General features: G+C 35.4%; 1 protein-coding gene across 2 annotated transcripts in view; it reads right to left on the reverse strand.

Annotated features, from left to right (window-relative positions):
- Positions 1-15,638, reverse strand: part of ipo11 (importin 11) — a 327,032-nt gene that overhangs the window by 171,700 nt on the left and 139,694 nt on the right. The window lies entirely within an intron of this gene.

The raw sequence follows: 15,638 nt of genomic DNA on the forward strand, positions 1-15,638 counted from the left end.
ATGTAACCCTAAAAAACAGAGAAAGGTTGAATTGACTTTTGGTTGGCTTGTTTTGGTCTTACAAAATTCAAGGTTTTTACATCATTACGCTCTCTCAAACTCTTATTTTTCTTTCCTCACACAACTCTACACAACCTATATGAATTTGTGTTTGTATTAGGTGCTAGTTTCAGTTAGATTAGTCAGTAAAGTTTTATTTTGTATAAAGAAAAGTCTCTGTGCATATTTATGAATCTAATACCTATAAACTTCAATCTTGTTACCCTGCTTAAACATAAATGGGTTACTATTTTTGATAGCAATAACCGTAGTTGAAGTTAACTGTCTGTCTGAAGGATCGCTGGACGATTTGTTTGTTCAGATTTAAAGAGTTGAATCTTTTGAAGTACCCCTCAAATTAATCTTCAATTCACTTTGAGATAGTTTGCTACATTGATTTAGCATATCTGTGTGAATTCATGCAGCGCTTTTTTTTCAATGTCTTTAACATATCTTTCGGTATAGAAGGATATCGGTAAAGAGGTATTTTCGGTATAGAAATAATAGCAAATTTAGCATATTTACAAGCAGATAACCTTAATCCTAACCTTAATGTCCCAAACGTACTTCATCAATGGATTAAAATGTAGTTTGGCTTCATTACAGTGCTATAATGCAAAACTGGTGCAAATGTGTCACTATGATCAGATGTAAAGCATACACTCAATGCATCACCTAGCGGGTTCCACACTAGCACACTAGCTTCTGCATCTTGCTTATATACACTATGAACAGCAGCTACGCTAATTATTCTGTTTATTCTCTATTTTCACCTGGGGATACTCATCCCGAGGTCCTCAGATTAGGCGGAGTCACTGATTGGATCCAAGACCAGCGACGTGATGATCCCAAGGATTCCATATCCGGGACCAGGCCATATCCTGAGCTGCTGCTGCGCTGATGGTCGTGGCGAGTGGAGAACATGTGTCTGATTCCAGCGACGCTCAAGGGACAGACGAGTCTTCATTGAGGCCATCTTCCAGCATAAACCACGGCGAATGAAGTTCTGCACAAGACTTTTGGCCAGCGGTGTTTGCTCTTCAGTGTTTGAACTCTCAGTAATGATTAAATCACACTGAACTGAGCTAAACTGAACTGAACTGAACTTAAACACTAAAACCTGAACCACACTGTTCCAGTTACTGAACCACACTGTTCCAGTTACTATGACCATTTATGTGAAGCTGCTTTGACACAATCTACATTGTAAAAGCGCTATACAAATAAAGCTGAATTGAATTGAATTGAATGTGTCATTAGCTAAGATTTTCATGAATATTAATCTCTGCCATTATTACGGTGTGTTTATATTGACACTGAGAGCTCACAGCACATGCTGCAATCTTCATTTAGCACTGCTCTTGGCAGCGTGAGCAGCTTCAGGATGTGCATTATCAGTATACAATTAAAAAGGTGTTTTGTAATTCTTTTCTACCCCTAAGCAAATAAGCAAGAAGAATTTTGATGCGAGTATATTGAGGCCTTGACCTAGAAATTGCATGATGTTATTTCAAATTAGTCAGTAAATACTTGTATAATTACTCTGTAATAAGAGAACGCCAAAAGTCTGCCACATTTATGTTAGATGAATAAATAAAGCATAACATTTTACAACCATATATTACTACATTTAAACCATATACTGAGAGTTAGATTCCAAAGCAACATAAGTTATTACTTCAGTTTTACTTCCCCTTATTTAAAGAGTAGTCTTGAATTCAATTATTTATAGCGCTTCACTTTTTCCACATTTTTTTATGTCACAGCCTTATTCCAAAATGAATTAAATTAATTTATCTTCTTAAATCTATACACACAATTTTGAAATTTTGAAGTTTTTTTGAAGTTGTTGCAAATTTACTAAAAATAAAAAAAAATAAAACTGAAAAATCACATGTACAGAAGAATTTACAGCCTTTGCTCAATACTATGTCGATGAGCCTTTGGCAGCAATTACAGCCTCAAGTCTTTTTGAATATGATACACGCTTGGCACACCTGTCGTTGGGAATTTTTGCAGTACCTCTCAAGCTCTATCAGGTTGGATGCCAAGCGGATGCACTGTATGTGAGACTCATGTTATTTTTTTGAAGAAGGATGAAGCTCTCGGTCAAACAGCACAGAACCAGGGGTCTCTTTTATAAAACATTGGCTAAATGTATGTTAGAATATTTTTTACATTTATTTATTAATGCTTATGGCTAATACTATTATTTAAAAAGGGACAATAAAGTCAATATTTAAGTTAAATATGCTTACTTTAAGTGTACTTAAAGCTGTGCACATTCACCCAGCATGTTTGTTTTAATAGATCACAACTTTTGCATTTAAAGTAATCCACACATTTCTTTTTTTGTGTACGCTATGTTTATAAATGAGACCCCAAGTGATTCTAATACTGGTCCAATTGATCATCCTCCCTATTGACCTTATTCATCGATGCGGAAGTGAGCTCGTTTTTGTGACTGTTTTAAAACTTCTGATTCAGCTGTCTATGGAAGAAATTACTAGGAAAAATAAAACAGTCAAACAGCTTGCTCTACAAACAGGTGTTTGCATGACTATACAGACAAAACAGAACAATATAATAAGAAAATATCATCAAGCAGCAAAATGGGCTGTTTTTAACATCTAAAAGAGAATGGAATTGAATGAGATTGGAAGCCTTGAGCCAAAAAGATTCAAATGTCTGCGCCCACTCGTACGCGGAAAATAAGCCGAATAAGTGTGAAGCAGTTTACAGATATGTTCTTAACTAACTATAAAATCTGACATTTGGCAAATAAAAATCTAAGTTTTTTTGTTCCCTCTTACTTTGGAGACTGTATAAATCACTCTTACAGTGCTCTCTTGATTGTTTTGCATTACATAGGTGTATGGTAGGCTATGCTGACTGGGCAAAACAAAAGGTGTGCTTACTCTATTGGCTAGTAAGACTGTCACGCAAAAAAGACAATCAGGGACTTGCTCTCGAACACATATCTGTTATATTTGTATCTAATTCACATCATAGCCTTTGCTATTTGTTAATTAAGATTGCGATTTGATTTCAAACAATTCTTCTGCACTAATTGTGAACGTCCCACAAGTTTCTAAGGCCTACAGCTGTATTTGTGGATGCTACAGTTCGCACTTCATTTACACTCCCCTTTAAAAACCAAATTCGACTCACAAAACCAGCCATTTCCTAAGCATTTTCATTGATAAATGACAAGCTGTAAAGCATGTAACTAGCAGAAACAATACAGTCAGCTGACAAAAAAATATGCCGACCGTTACCCAATTCGATCCATCTTCATAGAAATGGCTTTAGGAGTGCTTACATCTTCAACAGAGGAATAAAAGTAGAGATAAGCAGGACTGCCTTCACTCTCAGAGGCATCTGCGTCATAAAACATCAAACAGCGGCTGAAAATCAAGCACTTCGCTCCCTGCCAGTGCACACAGCGCCCACCCGGCAGATATGAGCAAATTATAATAGGATTGGGCGGTAGTAACCCCTTTAAAGATCTCCTAAAGTGCCTTGGATGCACAGGTTTGCTTGCTGTGTGAAGTAATTTCAACTGAAACATGAACACAGGGCTGGACATATCAAGTAGCCCCTCCTCTTTCTTTGTATTATATAGCCAATAGGGTTTTGTTAATATCACAGCTCTACCAGTCCGAGTGGTTTAGCTAAAGCTTATCAGACTATGTTGTCAACACAGAGCCTCAGTGTTTATACACTTTACAATCCAGCATTCAGTGCAATTCCAATGGGATTGAAATGTGTTGTGCAGACTCTAGGTGTGGCAAAATAAATAATTTCTACGGTGTATGATTCAGTTGTCAGATGTAGCCTACTGACAGTTTTCTGATGTCATTTGTGTACTATGGCGAGGGAGGTGAGGTATGTGCAAGTAGCCTACTATGGCAAGAGAGGCGAGATGCACGTGCAAATAGTGGAGGAACTATGATGTCAAATTGTATGCAAAAACCTGTGAGCGAGTCAACATTGTGGCAGATCCGATTCCCTCGTTCCAAAGTCAATGGGTTTTTTTGAATGGGATTTCGATTAAATCACTAAAATAAGGTTCGTGGCTACCACAAATGCAAGATGCTTTCATGTTTTATTCTACATCATAAAACACATTAGTTACAACCCCACACTTGATTTTTAATTTTATTTTTTTTAAATCGGTGACGCTTCTTTAAAGAGACTGTTGCTATCAAGACGCATGCGCGATTAGCAAACTATGGCAAGGAAGGTAAGAAGCACACTCAATTAACATCCAGTGGCAAGGGAGGTAAGACATATGTAATGTAATGTAATCTAATGTAATGTAATGTGTATGTATATAGCACATGTATGGTGTATGGTCATACATTAAAAGCACTTCACAATCATGAGGGGGGTCTCTCCACACCACCATCAGTGTGCAGCATCTACTTGGATGATGCTACAGCAGCTACAGAACAACATTGCCAATGTGCTTATCAAAGACCAGCTATAAGCGAAATGGAGAGAGAGTAATTAAGCCAATTAAGTGGATAAAGATGATTGGGGGGCCATGATGGGTAGGGGCCAATGGAGTGTATTTGACCAGGGCACCGAGAAGTGTCATGGGATTTTTAATGACCACAGAGAGTCATGACCTCGATTTTACAACTTATTCAAAGACGGATGCGCAAGTAGCATACTATGACAAGTAAAGCCTAGCTTATACTTTTGCATGCATTTATACTTCTGCGCACTGCTTGTGTTGCTCTGCAATAACACTTCCGAAATGCTAGCTGGCAGTTTTTATGTTCCTCTGTCTCGAGTTTCTTAGCTGGTGTTTTGTTTTTTCTGAACGCTACCTTAAATGTACAAGTGGATCAAACTCGCTCATTTTAAAGTGGGAACAGGCAGACGTGCAACAACTTTAATCAAAAGGTAAACACAAAACAAAACTTTCACAGGACTCAACACTTTGTAAACACTAGCTCCAATGGGTTCGTGTGGCTCTTGGTCCCCACCTACAGTTGTAAGCACTACCAAGCCGACCAATCAAAGAGCTTGCACTATGCATCGATGCAACGTGTACTTACATTTTTCGAGAGGTGCGCATCGGTTTCTGCCATGGCGAGGGCTATGAGACCACTCCAATGCTGCGCCAGACTATATGAGTGCGCTTCTAAAAGTCTAGAACCACAAACAATTGCCACACAGTATTGCATCACAAGCATTGTGATTAGCATACTATGGCAAGGGAGGCACAAGATGAGCGCTATTAGCATACTGTGACAAGGAGGACAAGATCACTTAGACCAGGTTTAAGTTCAGTTCCTATATCTCACTGCTAGTATTTTATGATGATTTAATGAAGTCAGAATGAAAACTGTAAATGTTGTGAATTGAATCAAATCGATGACATAACTGCAATCAAAAAAAAAAAAAAAAGAGACTAGTGTAGTAGGTTCACACACCTAGCTGACTCATTAATATAATCTGCAGTGTTATTGTATCCCTGGACCAGACTGGCCTGTGTTTGTGAATTACAGAAACCAAAAAACACCCTCAAAGAAAAGCATGTTTACAGTCTGCATGGTTTATTACTTATATGTGCCATTTATGATCAAGAACCGTAATTTAATTTTAAATCTATAAAGTTACCTGTTTGCTGACTGCATGTGTGTGTGTGCGGTACATTTTCCCCCTCTTGGCTTTCTGTAGAGGTGGGTGATCATGAGAGAAGCGTGTTTCAGCATCTTGGCTTTTTGGTCTTCCTCCCCTCACAGTTACATCTTACAAATATGGAGGAGTTCACATCAACACCGTCTGCTACCGGTTATTATTTACATGTGTGTATGCAAATCCATGATGCGAACACTCAGTTGCATGTAAATAAGTGACTCATTTCAGCTGCAGCAATAATGTCTTGAAGGGGTGGAACACTTCAGATACTAGAGAGCATATGATTGGTTTGAAGATCTGATGAGAAGCTGAAGTGCTCCACGATGTCATAAAAAAAAAGAAATCCATACTGATGGAACAAACAGTAAATTTAAATGTTTATATCTTCTAAAACTAAGATAATGATACTCATACTGGTGCACGAGTCGCTGGTTCAAGGGTCAGTTGGCATTACTGTGTGGAGTTTGTATGTTCTTCCCGTGTCCGTGTGGCTTTCCTTCAGGTGCTTGGTTTCCCCCACAGTCCAAAAACATCTGATGAAGGTCAATTGGGTGAGCTAAATTGTTTGTAGTGTATAAGTATGTGTGTGAATTAGTGGGTATGTGTGTTTACTAGTGATAGGTTGCAGCTAAAAGGGCATCTGCTTCGTAAAACTTATGCTGGATAAGATGGCGATTCATTCGCTGTGGTGACCCCAGATTTTTCTAAGATATAAAGTTTGCTTCTACTAATTTCAGATATAATTTTAGTTAAACAATGAAAATGATGAATATTTTAATGGCAACTACTGTTGAATTCAATGTCTTTTAGGGCTGCACAATTTTGGAAAAATCTGACATTGCAATATTTTTTTCTCTGCAATATTTATTGCAATAAAATATATTATTTCACCAGATAACTTGAATATCCCAATTTGTAAAGAACTCACAATTATATATTAATTGTGTTGATATCATAGGCCAGAAAATCTGCATAAATTTAATTTTATTTTTGGGTGACTCGAACCGTTTTTGAGTACAAGTTGAATAACCAAATGTAACGAAATCAAACGACATAGTCCTTGTTGTATATAAGTTAAACGCATTATATTTTCATTGTTCTAATTTCTTAAACAAAATTTTTTTAAATGTACTTAAAATCTTACAGTCATAAGCCTTAAAAAAACGCACTCTTTCACTCTATATTAGCGGTAAACCTCACAATCACTCAACAATAAGGTTCTTGGTTAGCTATAATTATAAGGGATGATAAACTGAAGCTGAACTTGACATTGCAGATCCTGTGATGCGACTATTGTGAATGATCACACTGCGATTTCAATGCTGAAACGATATTTTGTGCAGCCCTAATGTCTTTTCATGACACATGTGCTTATTAATTACAAATATGTTTTTTAAAAAGTAAATATCAACATCTGGACCGCAACATAAACTAATTGAAAAACTATTATAGGTTCTTCAATTTCAAGCTAAGTCTTTCTTAATTTATCAATGTACTAGCAAAGATATTAGCAGAGACATTCTACCCTTTTATCTTAAGCAGTTCAAACTGCTCAGAATCTCAAGCATTTCTTTTCTTCTAAACACAATTAATACATAAAGCCATTCTGTTCTCTCTTTTTTTTTTCTCAACAGCGTGTTTTAATTAAAATTATTCAATCTATTTCGTCATGAAGCTTTCATTTCGGCTTATCTTTATTGTCGCTGACAAAATAAAAAAGCTTTTTAGTCAGTAATTCCATTGAGCAGATAAACATTATAATTACCCCAATAACTGATGAAAGGGAACAAAAACATTGGCATGGATAATAAGACGTCAAAACAATAACGATACAGTAGGTTTCTCCTAATAATATTGCGCAGAATCACAATATTTGCAAACATAGGCTGTGTATGTGCATATACTGTATATATGTATGGATGCATGTATGAGGGTTCGTGCATATGAAAGCGATTTGTCTATTCTTTTCAAGCTGACAAACCATGAAATAGAAGTAGCTCAATCTCATTTCCTTTGCATAATAGAGTCGAGGCGATGTTGAAACATGTAAGATAAATGATCTGCTGCTGTGTTATAAGATCCTGGAGGCACGAGAGCTTCACTGTCTTCAAATCTGGTGATATTTCTCATTTCTGAACCGGACAAACACTTCACATACTTCACACGCACAGACAGACAGACAGAAACACACACACACACACACACACACCTAAATGTACAAAGCTGTGCACTAGTTATCTTATGTGTAGTAGTTAGTAAGAAAAAAGCATAGGCAAGATCCAGAACAAAACCATTTAAAATAAATAAATAAATGAATAAATAGATAATGCATATCAAAATCTAAAAACATCAACAACTACTACTACTTTGTGTATTTTTTATTCTCTTATACTAGTTTCTTTCATTCCTATTTATGTAAAACACTTTGTATTACCACTGTGTATGAAATGTGCTAAATAAACTTGCCTTGCACTACTACTACTACTGCTACTACTACTACTACTACTACTAATAATAATAATAATAATAATAATATATTAATTTTAATCAAAATCATAACTGTAATAATAATATTACAATAATAACAACAACATAATAATAATAAATACAGCTGCAAGCAGCAATTAGGGGCCAAGCATTTCAGAGCCAATGTATTTGCAAATACATTTTTTTAAAAACAAAATCAATATGGCACACAAAGTATAGCCAAATATGTCATATTTGGTATCAGCATTCTCGGCATGACCCAAGGTATAAGTTGAGTTAATAAACATGAAGTCTAAAGTAAGCAAAATTAGCAAAAATTTAGATTATTTATAGTTAGTGAATACACCTAAAGTGCAGTGTTAATATGTTTAAGCATTGCAGAGTCGCAGCCACAGATGCACTTTGACATTGTGCTAACACATTTGTCGATGCCATAAACAACAACCGTTTCGCTGATCAATATGATTTAAATAACTTTCGGTCAGTATGGTCTGAAGATGATCAGAGTCAAATTTGGTGACCATTGGACCAAGAATCAAGGAGTTTGCAAAAAAGAAGGTTTTTGAACAAAATCAATATGGTGAACAGGAAGTTTACCCTAAATATGGCATGCTTGGTATTAATGTTCTCGGCTTGACCCAAGAAAATTATTTAGTTTAAGCTATCTAATAAATCCCTGCTGATTTGATACTCAATTATTATGAGACATTAATGGTGCGTAATTACTGATAAAATCTATTAAAAAAAATAAAAAAAAACATCAATTACAGCATCTACCATTCAAATACATTTCCATCAAATTGATACTGATGTAAATGCAAATTATAACATGCGTTTGTTTATATGGCAAAACAAGTCTTGTTCACCAAGAGGCTCCATACAGTTTCCAATGGCAGATACTGATAAGATCAGGGCCTGGTTAATATTATGTGGACTTTGGGGGTTTTACCATGGTCACATGTTTATTAGTTTGTATGTAACATGGTCAAGAAACATAGATGGTAAACTTTGCTTTTTTTCTTTTCTGCTCTGATCTTCTCTGGCTCTACTGCTATCAGGTTCTCTCTAGGGTCTACTCTCTGTTCTTTGTCTCTCTCTATCCCTTTCTCTTTCAGGTAACTTTATTTTACATTTAAGCTGGGTACAATTCATATTATATTTTAATACCATTTCATGTTTTATCATTTTATACAGATATTTGTAACTAATTCAGATGTAAACAAAGAGAATTATTGTCATTAAATCATTTCATTTACAAGAATTTATAAATGACTTATGATTTAACATCAACACTTAATTGCTCCATGTTGCAATACAATACAATCACATAATTGCAACGCTCTCACACATTTTTTAGCTATTAATGCTACCCTTATTTATACTTTGGGATAAGAATGCAGAAGGATGGTTGGACTATAAATGTACAGTTTTTCACCATTATACTGATAACGTTTGAGGCATTTGTCAAAACTACAGTTCAAACCACAGTTGTTAAAAACCCATTCTTACACTGACATGAAGTATTTTCTAAATTGAATATTTTTTACCATAACCTCAGCCCTTGTAAAATATCTGACAAACCAAAAAACCTTGGATTGACTCTCCATAGCACACCCAAAAATAAAAACCTGCCGGTAAACAAATTCCTAACAAAAAATGCCATTTTAATTGGTTGTTAAAAAAAAAAAAACTGCTGCTCATGCAACGCTTGACTCTGCAATTTCTCAGACCGAACTCAAAACCACAGTCATTACTTGACCGGTTGGCTGACCAGACTATTACGCATTTCTAGACTTGCAGAGCTTTAATTGAACCCAGGAAATGACCAGTGCCTTGTTTTCCAGGCAGGAGGGTAAAACCTCCAATGTTGTTGATATGTAGAGGCATGTAAGAGTAGTTCGTCTTTGCCTGAAGCCTCCAGAGCCTGCGGCAACTGTCAGATCCACTCAAACAAGCAGTCTGAACATTGACATGACGGCTCCTCTCGCTCACACAAGAAGAATGAGCTCGCTGATCTGCACGAAACACACCGTCTGCTTGCTGGGTCAATAAACTCAACATGAGTCTGATAAAATCTGTTTTTGGTTGAAGATGCATAGATTAGAAGCTGAACTGGTAAAAATTGTAGTTCTTAAAAAAAAAAAAAAAAAGTAAAATTTTGGGCATGGTATAGTGTATAGGATTTTTTTGTGAAAGGTTCTCAAAATTTTGCACCATTATTTGTTGAAATTGTTGTGTACTTTTGCTGTAAATAAATACCCAATCTTGTACATTTATTTGTTTATTTTTGACCTAAATAAAAGTTGAGCCTTAAAATATTTAAAAGAAAAGAATTAGAATAATTTGACAAATCTTTTCAACATTAGCAACATTATTAGTATTTAAAAAAATAAAAGATGATGCATTTATTTGTTTAATCAATTAGAAAATTACAAATCTTTCATTAAAAAAGTAACACAATCTTACTAAAGAGAATACTATAGAATACTATAAACTATATATACACACACACACACACACACACACACACACACATATATATATTATATATATATATATATATATATATATATATATATATATATATATATATATATATATATATATATATATATATATATACATAATATGCAACATTATGAAATATTCAAATATGATTAGATAAAATACAAGGTTAGAATCTGGACAATGCTGAAATTCCCACCTCCGAATGTGTCTGGGATGCAAAATTATGCCACAGAAAAGTTTCCCCCATATAAAACGGAAACTGAACGTTCTGATGCTATTCAAATGATCTCAAGAGAACCCTCAAGAAAACAACCCCAGTATTGATGAAAGGCCATAAACGCCTCAGGTTTTACATCCATATTGCTCTGTCGCCATTTGAGACTCACCTCTGAGACGGGACAACATTGCAATGCCTGACACGATGATGAAATGCGAAATACATTTCATCAACATCTCATCGCCATTCCATTCGCCCCATACTCCATCGTTAAATAATATCTGCTCGCCATCCAGTGAAACAGAGCTGGCTTTTTACTCGGCTTGATAAGTTAATAACAAACATGTAAACTTTATTTGGACTGCCTGTCACTTGCACAGCTGAAGGGGAGTTAATAGTGTTTGGAGAACTGCGGTTTGTTTCATTCCAGTGGTCTCTCTGACTCCAATTTCCTATGGCACGGACGTAAATACATACACAAACAGTCGAGCGTGTGCACTCGCCGGGGAGCTTTCAGACATTTGAACAGCATGCTAATGGTCTGTCATCTCCACAACTTAAATATTTCTACTGGATCTGCCGAGGCCTGCGGAGCTGATTCGACATGAGAAAGAGTGGGCTGCACAATTCGCCTCGGTGCTTAAACTGCACCGGCATCCATAAATATCCTGGACAAATCAATGAATAAATAAGCACATGTTATGGTCAGGAAGCATGACAGCGTAAACTGCATGATGCTGGAAATGTCCACATGGACCATCAATAGGCAGAACTGTGTTATGATATTTATATGCTATCTGAGAGCAATGTAATAGAAACATATAAAGAGCGAGACATGTAAAATAAATGAAGGGGTGTTGAAAAGTAGATGTATGTTTTTGAGAGATGCTTCAATAATGCAAAGAAAATTACTCCAAAATAACTGTGCATTACATATAGTGCATGCATTATAACTATAGTAAGAATGTCATATATTTCAATAATATATAGGCATCAATAATCTAGATGTAAATTAAACAATAGTCTAGATGTAAATGATCTTAAAATGTAAATTAACATGTTAAAAAACAAAATGACAGGAAAATATTAAACACACTCACCGGCCACTTTATTAGGTACACTTGTCCAACTGCTCATTAATGCAAATTCTAATCAGCCCCATAACATGGCAGCAACTCAATGCGTTTAGGCATGTAAACATGGTCAAGACGATCTGCTGCAGTTCAAGCTGAGCATCAGAATGGGGAAGAATAGTGATTTAACTGACTTTGAACGTGAAGAAACTACTGATCTACTGGAATTTTTACGCACAACTGCCTCTAGGGTTGGTGGAACAGGAGATTCACATCATGGATGTGCAGCTGCCAAATCTGCAGCAACTGTGTGATGCTATCATGTCAATATAGACATATAGGCAAAAGAGGGTCCAACCCGGTACTAGTAAGGTGTACCTAATAAAGTGGCCGGTGAGTGTATATTATTAAACAGTTTTTTCATAAATATCAAGAACAAATCAATGTTCGGGAGCATGTTATGTTCGGCAAGCATGGCACCATAAACTGTGGCATGCTGGAAATATTCACATGAATTAAAATGGGCAGAACTGAGTTGTTTTATTTTACATTCTATTAATAGTGACGTAAAAGTATGTAACAAGAAAATATGGAGTGGGACGTGTGCCAAAAGAAAAATCTGTTGATCTGTTATAAGATAACATGCAAACAATAAAAAAAACAGCTTGAACTGTGCCAAGAAAATGATTTAATGCATGACAAATGTGTAATTGTTAATATAGTATGTGTTACTTTAATGTACAGCATGGGTGAAAAGAAACAGGCAATCTCTAATAGATATTGCTATAGATATGGCTGCAGATCTTCTGGAGTCATGATGAAAACGGCATCACTGGAGTCATGATGAAAACCGTCTCTAAATAGATGATAGTAAATTGAATTTCATATCTCCCAGGTTGATAGCACAGGCAACACTCATGAAAGGCAAAATAACAAATATGGTCTGTTACCAATTTTAAATGCCTAGCATTTCACCAACCCTGTATATTGAGATCCACATTGAAAAATGATAATTTAAACCTATTTAAATCAACTAATTTAAAACTGCAATACATAAGCTGAGCCTTTAGTTACATAAATCCAGCAATGTTAAGATGTTATACAAAGAAAACGTATTAAAAATTATACAAATATTTTTAACTCTGCGGTCATAAATCAAATATGACAATTTCAAACTAATTAAATACCAACAGACACCAAAAAAGGCATTAATCATTTGTTAAAGTGTGCCAAAAGACTAATATATAACCATATTTAAGTAATGTCATACTTTATTAAAATATATGCTTAGTGATAAAACTACCACAGAATATATTAACTTCCATAAGGCAATTAATGTAGCAATAATAACAATACTACTACTAATACTACTAATAATTATAATAACATAAAGAGAGTGATAATGATAATAATAACTAACATAAAAATTTGGACGCATTTCAATCGGCATATAATATAATATAATATAACATAACATAATATAATATAATATAATATAATATAATATAATATAATATAATATAATATAATATAATATAATATAATATAATATAATAAAACTACACAGTATACAGAGAGAAAAAGATAACTTTCTGCAAAAATAAGTGCATTTATATTGAAATAAAGTCTGAAATAAGTAATTTATGCAGTAACCATTATATAAAACCAGCATTCATTCATAATACTGTCTGTCGGACGATGGCATCATCTTCAAGCTGAGCACTGCACTGTAATAACATCCAGCAGCAGTTTAATGACAGCTAAGGCACAAACTGTGCCGTAATCAATGTCCTAAATGTAAATGTAATCAAGTCAGGGATGGACAACAGGTACGAGTTAAACCTAGAATAAAATGTTGGGATGATTTGATGCTGTCAGTCTCATTTCAGAAACGCATTATCTCATGGCCAGAGACGGCAATCAAAATTCCAATCAGGTTGACGGAAAGGAAAATGATTTGTGGATCGTCCTTCGCCTTGAATGTTCGAAGAAATCCCAAAAACACTTCTGTGATAATTTCTCTCTCTCCATCACTGAACGAGCGTGTCCGGTCCTCTGGCAGCTGATAAAGCCTTCCCTTCATTTTCAGACTGCGATAATCCCAACACCAAAGCACTCTCACAAACATCTGTCTGAATATCGTAAATTCCAATAGGCGCTGCTCATGTCCCAGTTACATAAATATAGTTTTATGGCAAAACCTAAAACTTTACTAGTGAAAATATTGAGTTGTGCAAAAGTACATATCATTAAGCAGCAAAGACACATTTTTAAAAGCTTGTGATAGTCATGACAGCAAAGACAGATATACAGTTGAAGTCAAAATTATTAGCCCTCCTGTGCTTTTTTTCCTTTTTAAATATTTCCCAAACTATGTTTAACAGATTAAGAATTTTTTTTTACAGTATTTCCTATCATTTTTTTTTCTTCTGAAGAAAGTCTTATTATTTTAATTGGTCTTAATAAAATTCTTTTATTTTGGATAGAATAAAAGCAGTTTTTAATCTTCTTGTAAATCCATTTTAAAGACAATATAATTAGCCTTCTTAGGCAATATTTTGTCACGATTATCCTCAGGACAGACCACAGTCATGTTGAAGACTAGTGTCTTCAAAAAATATATCTACTAAAATATCATGTACTGTCATCATGGCAAAGACTAAAGAAATCAGTTATTAGTAATTACATATAACAACTATTATGTTTGGAGATGGGATTTCTGTTAAACAGAAATTGAGGAAAAAATGGTGGCGGGGGAGGGAGGTAATAATGTAGGAGCGCTGATAATTCTAACTTCAACTATACATGTCCACCAGTCGAGCACAAACACCAACCTTTAAAGTAGCTGTCCTGCACCACAGGACCCGACTAGCTTTATTGTGACGCAGGATTAATTGTCTGGATAAAATGTGGGAGTGGGCAGAACTCAGGTGTAATTTAAAAGGGAGCAGAAGGTCAAACAATAGACTATCCTGTTCTCAACGTCCTTTCAGAAAGCATATCTGGATTTACACCATCTCTGCACAGCGGCGAGTTGTGGAGGCTTTTTATTACTAATATATCGACCACTCAGGACTGCATACATGCACTGCACGAATGGATCAGGGCTTTCTGCTCTGTGTTTTTCATTTGTAAGATTGTGCATGCAGCATGTGCATAACGGCCCTCAGACAGAACAGGCAGATTGTCAATGAGTGACGGTGCAGAATAATAAACGAGCATGTGGATGTGTTGTCCTTGAAGGATGTTGGAATTAGAACTTGGAATCTTAAATGACAGTTATCATATTCATTTTGTTCTGTCTGTAGGTTGAAATAACATTTTAGTACAGCCAACCTTTTTGATTTTTCTTTCTTTTAGCATGAAAATGTAGATGAAAATGTGGGATTGTCGAAAGGAGATTTAAATTTAGAGGGTAGTTAGGTCAGAAAGAAAACTGTTCTAAACAGACAGTGGGGAAACAAAGATGAGGTTGATTGGCTACAGCAGCACAAGACCATACCAGGTGCCTCTACACCCACTGAGGCTACAATTTACACAAGCTTACCAAAATTGGACAATAAAAGATTGGAAAAACGTTGCCTGGTCTGATGAGTCTAAATTTCTGCTGTGACATTCGGGTGGTAGGGTCAGAATTTGGAGTCAACAACATGAAAGCC

This window comes from Danio rerio, chromosome 8 (assembly GCF_049306965.1).
Source record: "Danio rerio strain Tuebingen ecotype United States chromosome 8, GRCz12tu, whole genome shotgun sequence".
Taxonomy (NCBI): Eukaryota; Metazoa; Chordata; class Actinopteri; order Cypriniformes; family Danionidae; genus Danio; species Danio rerio.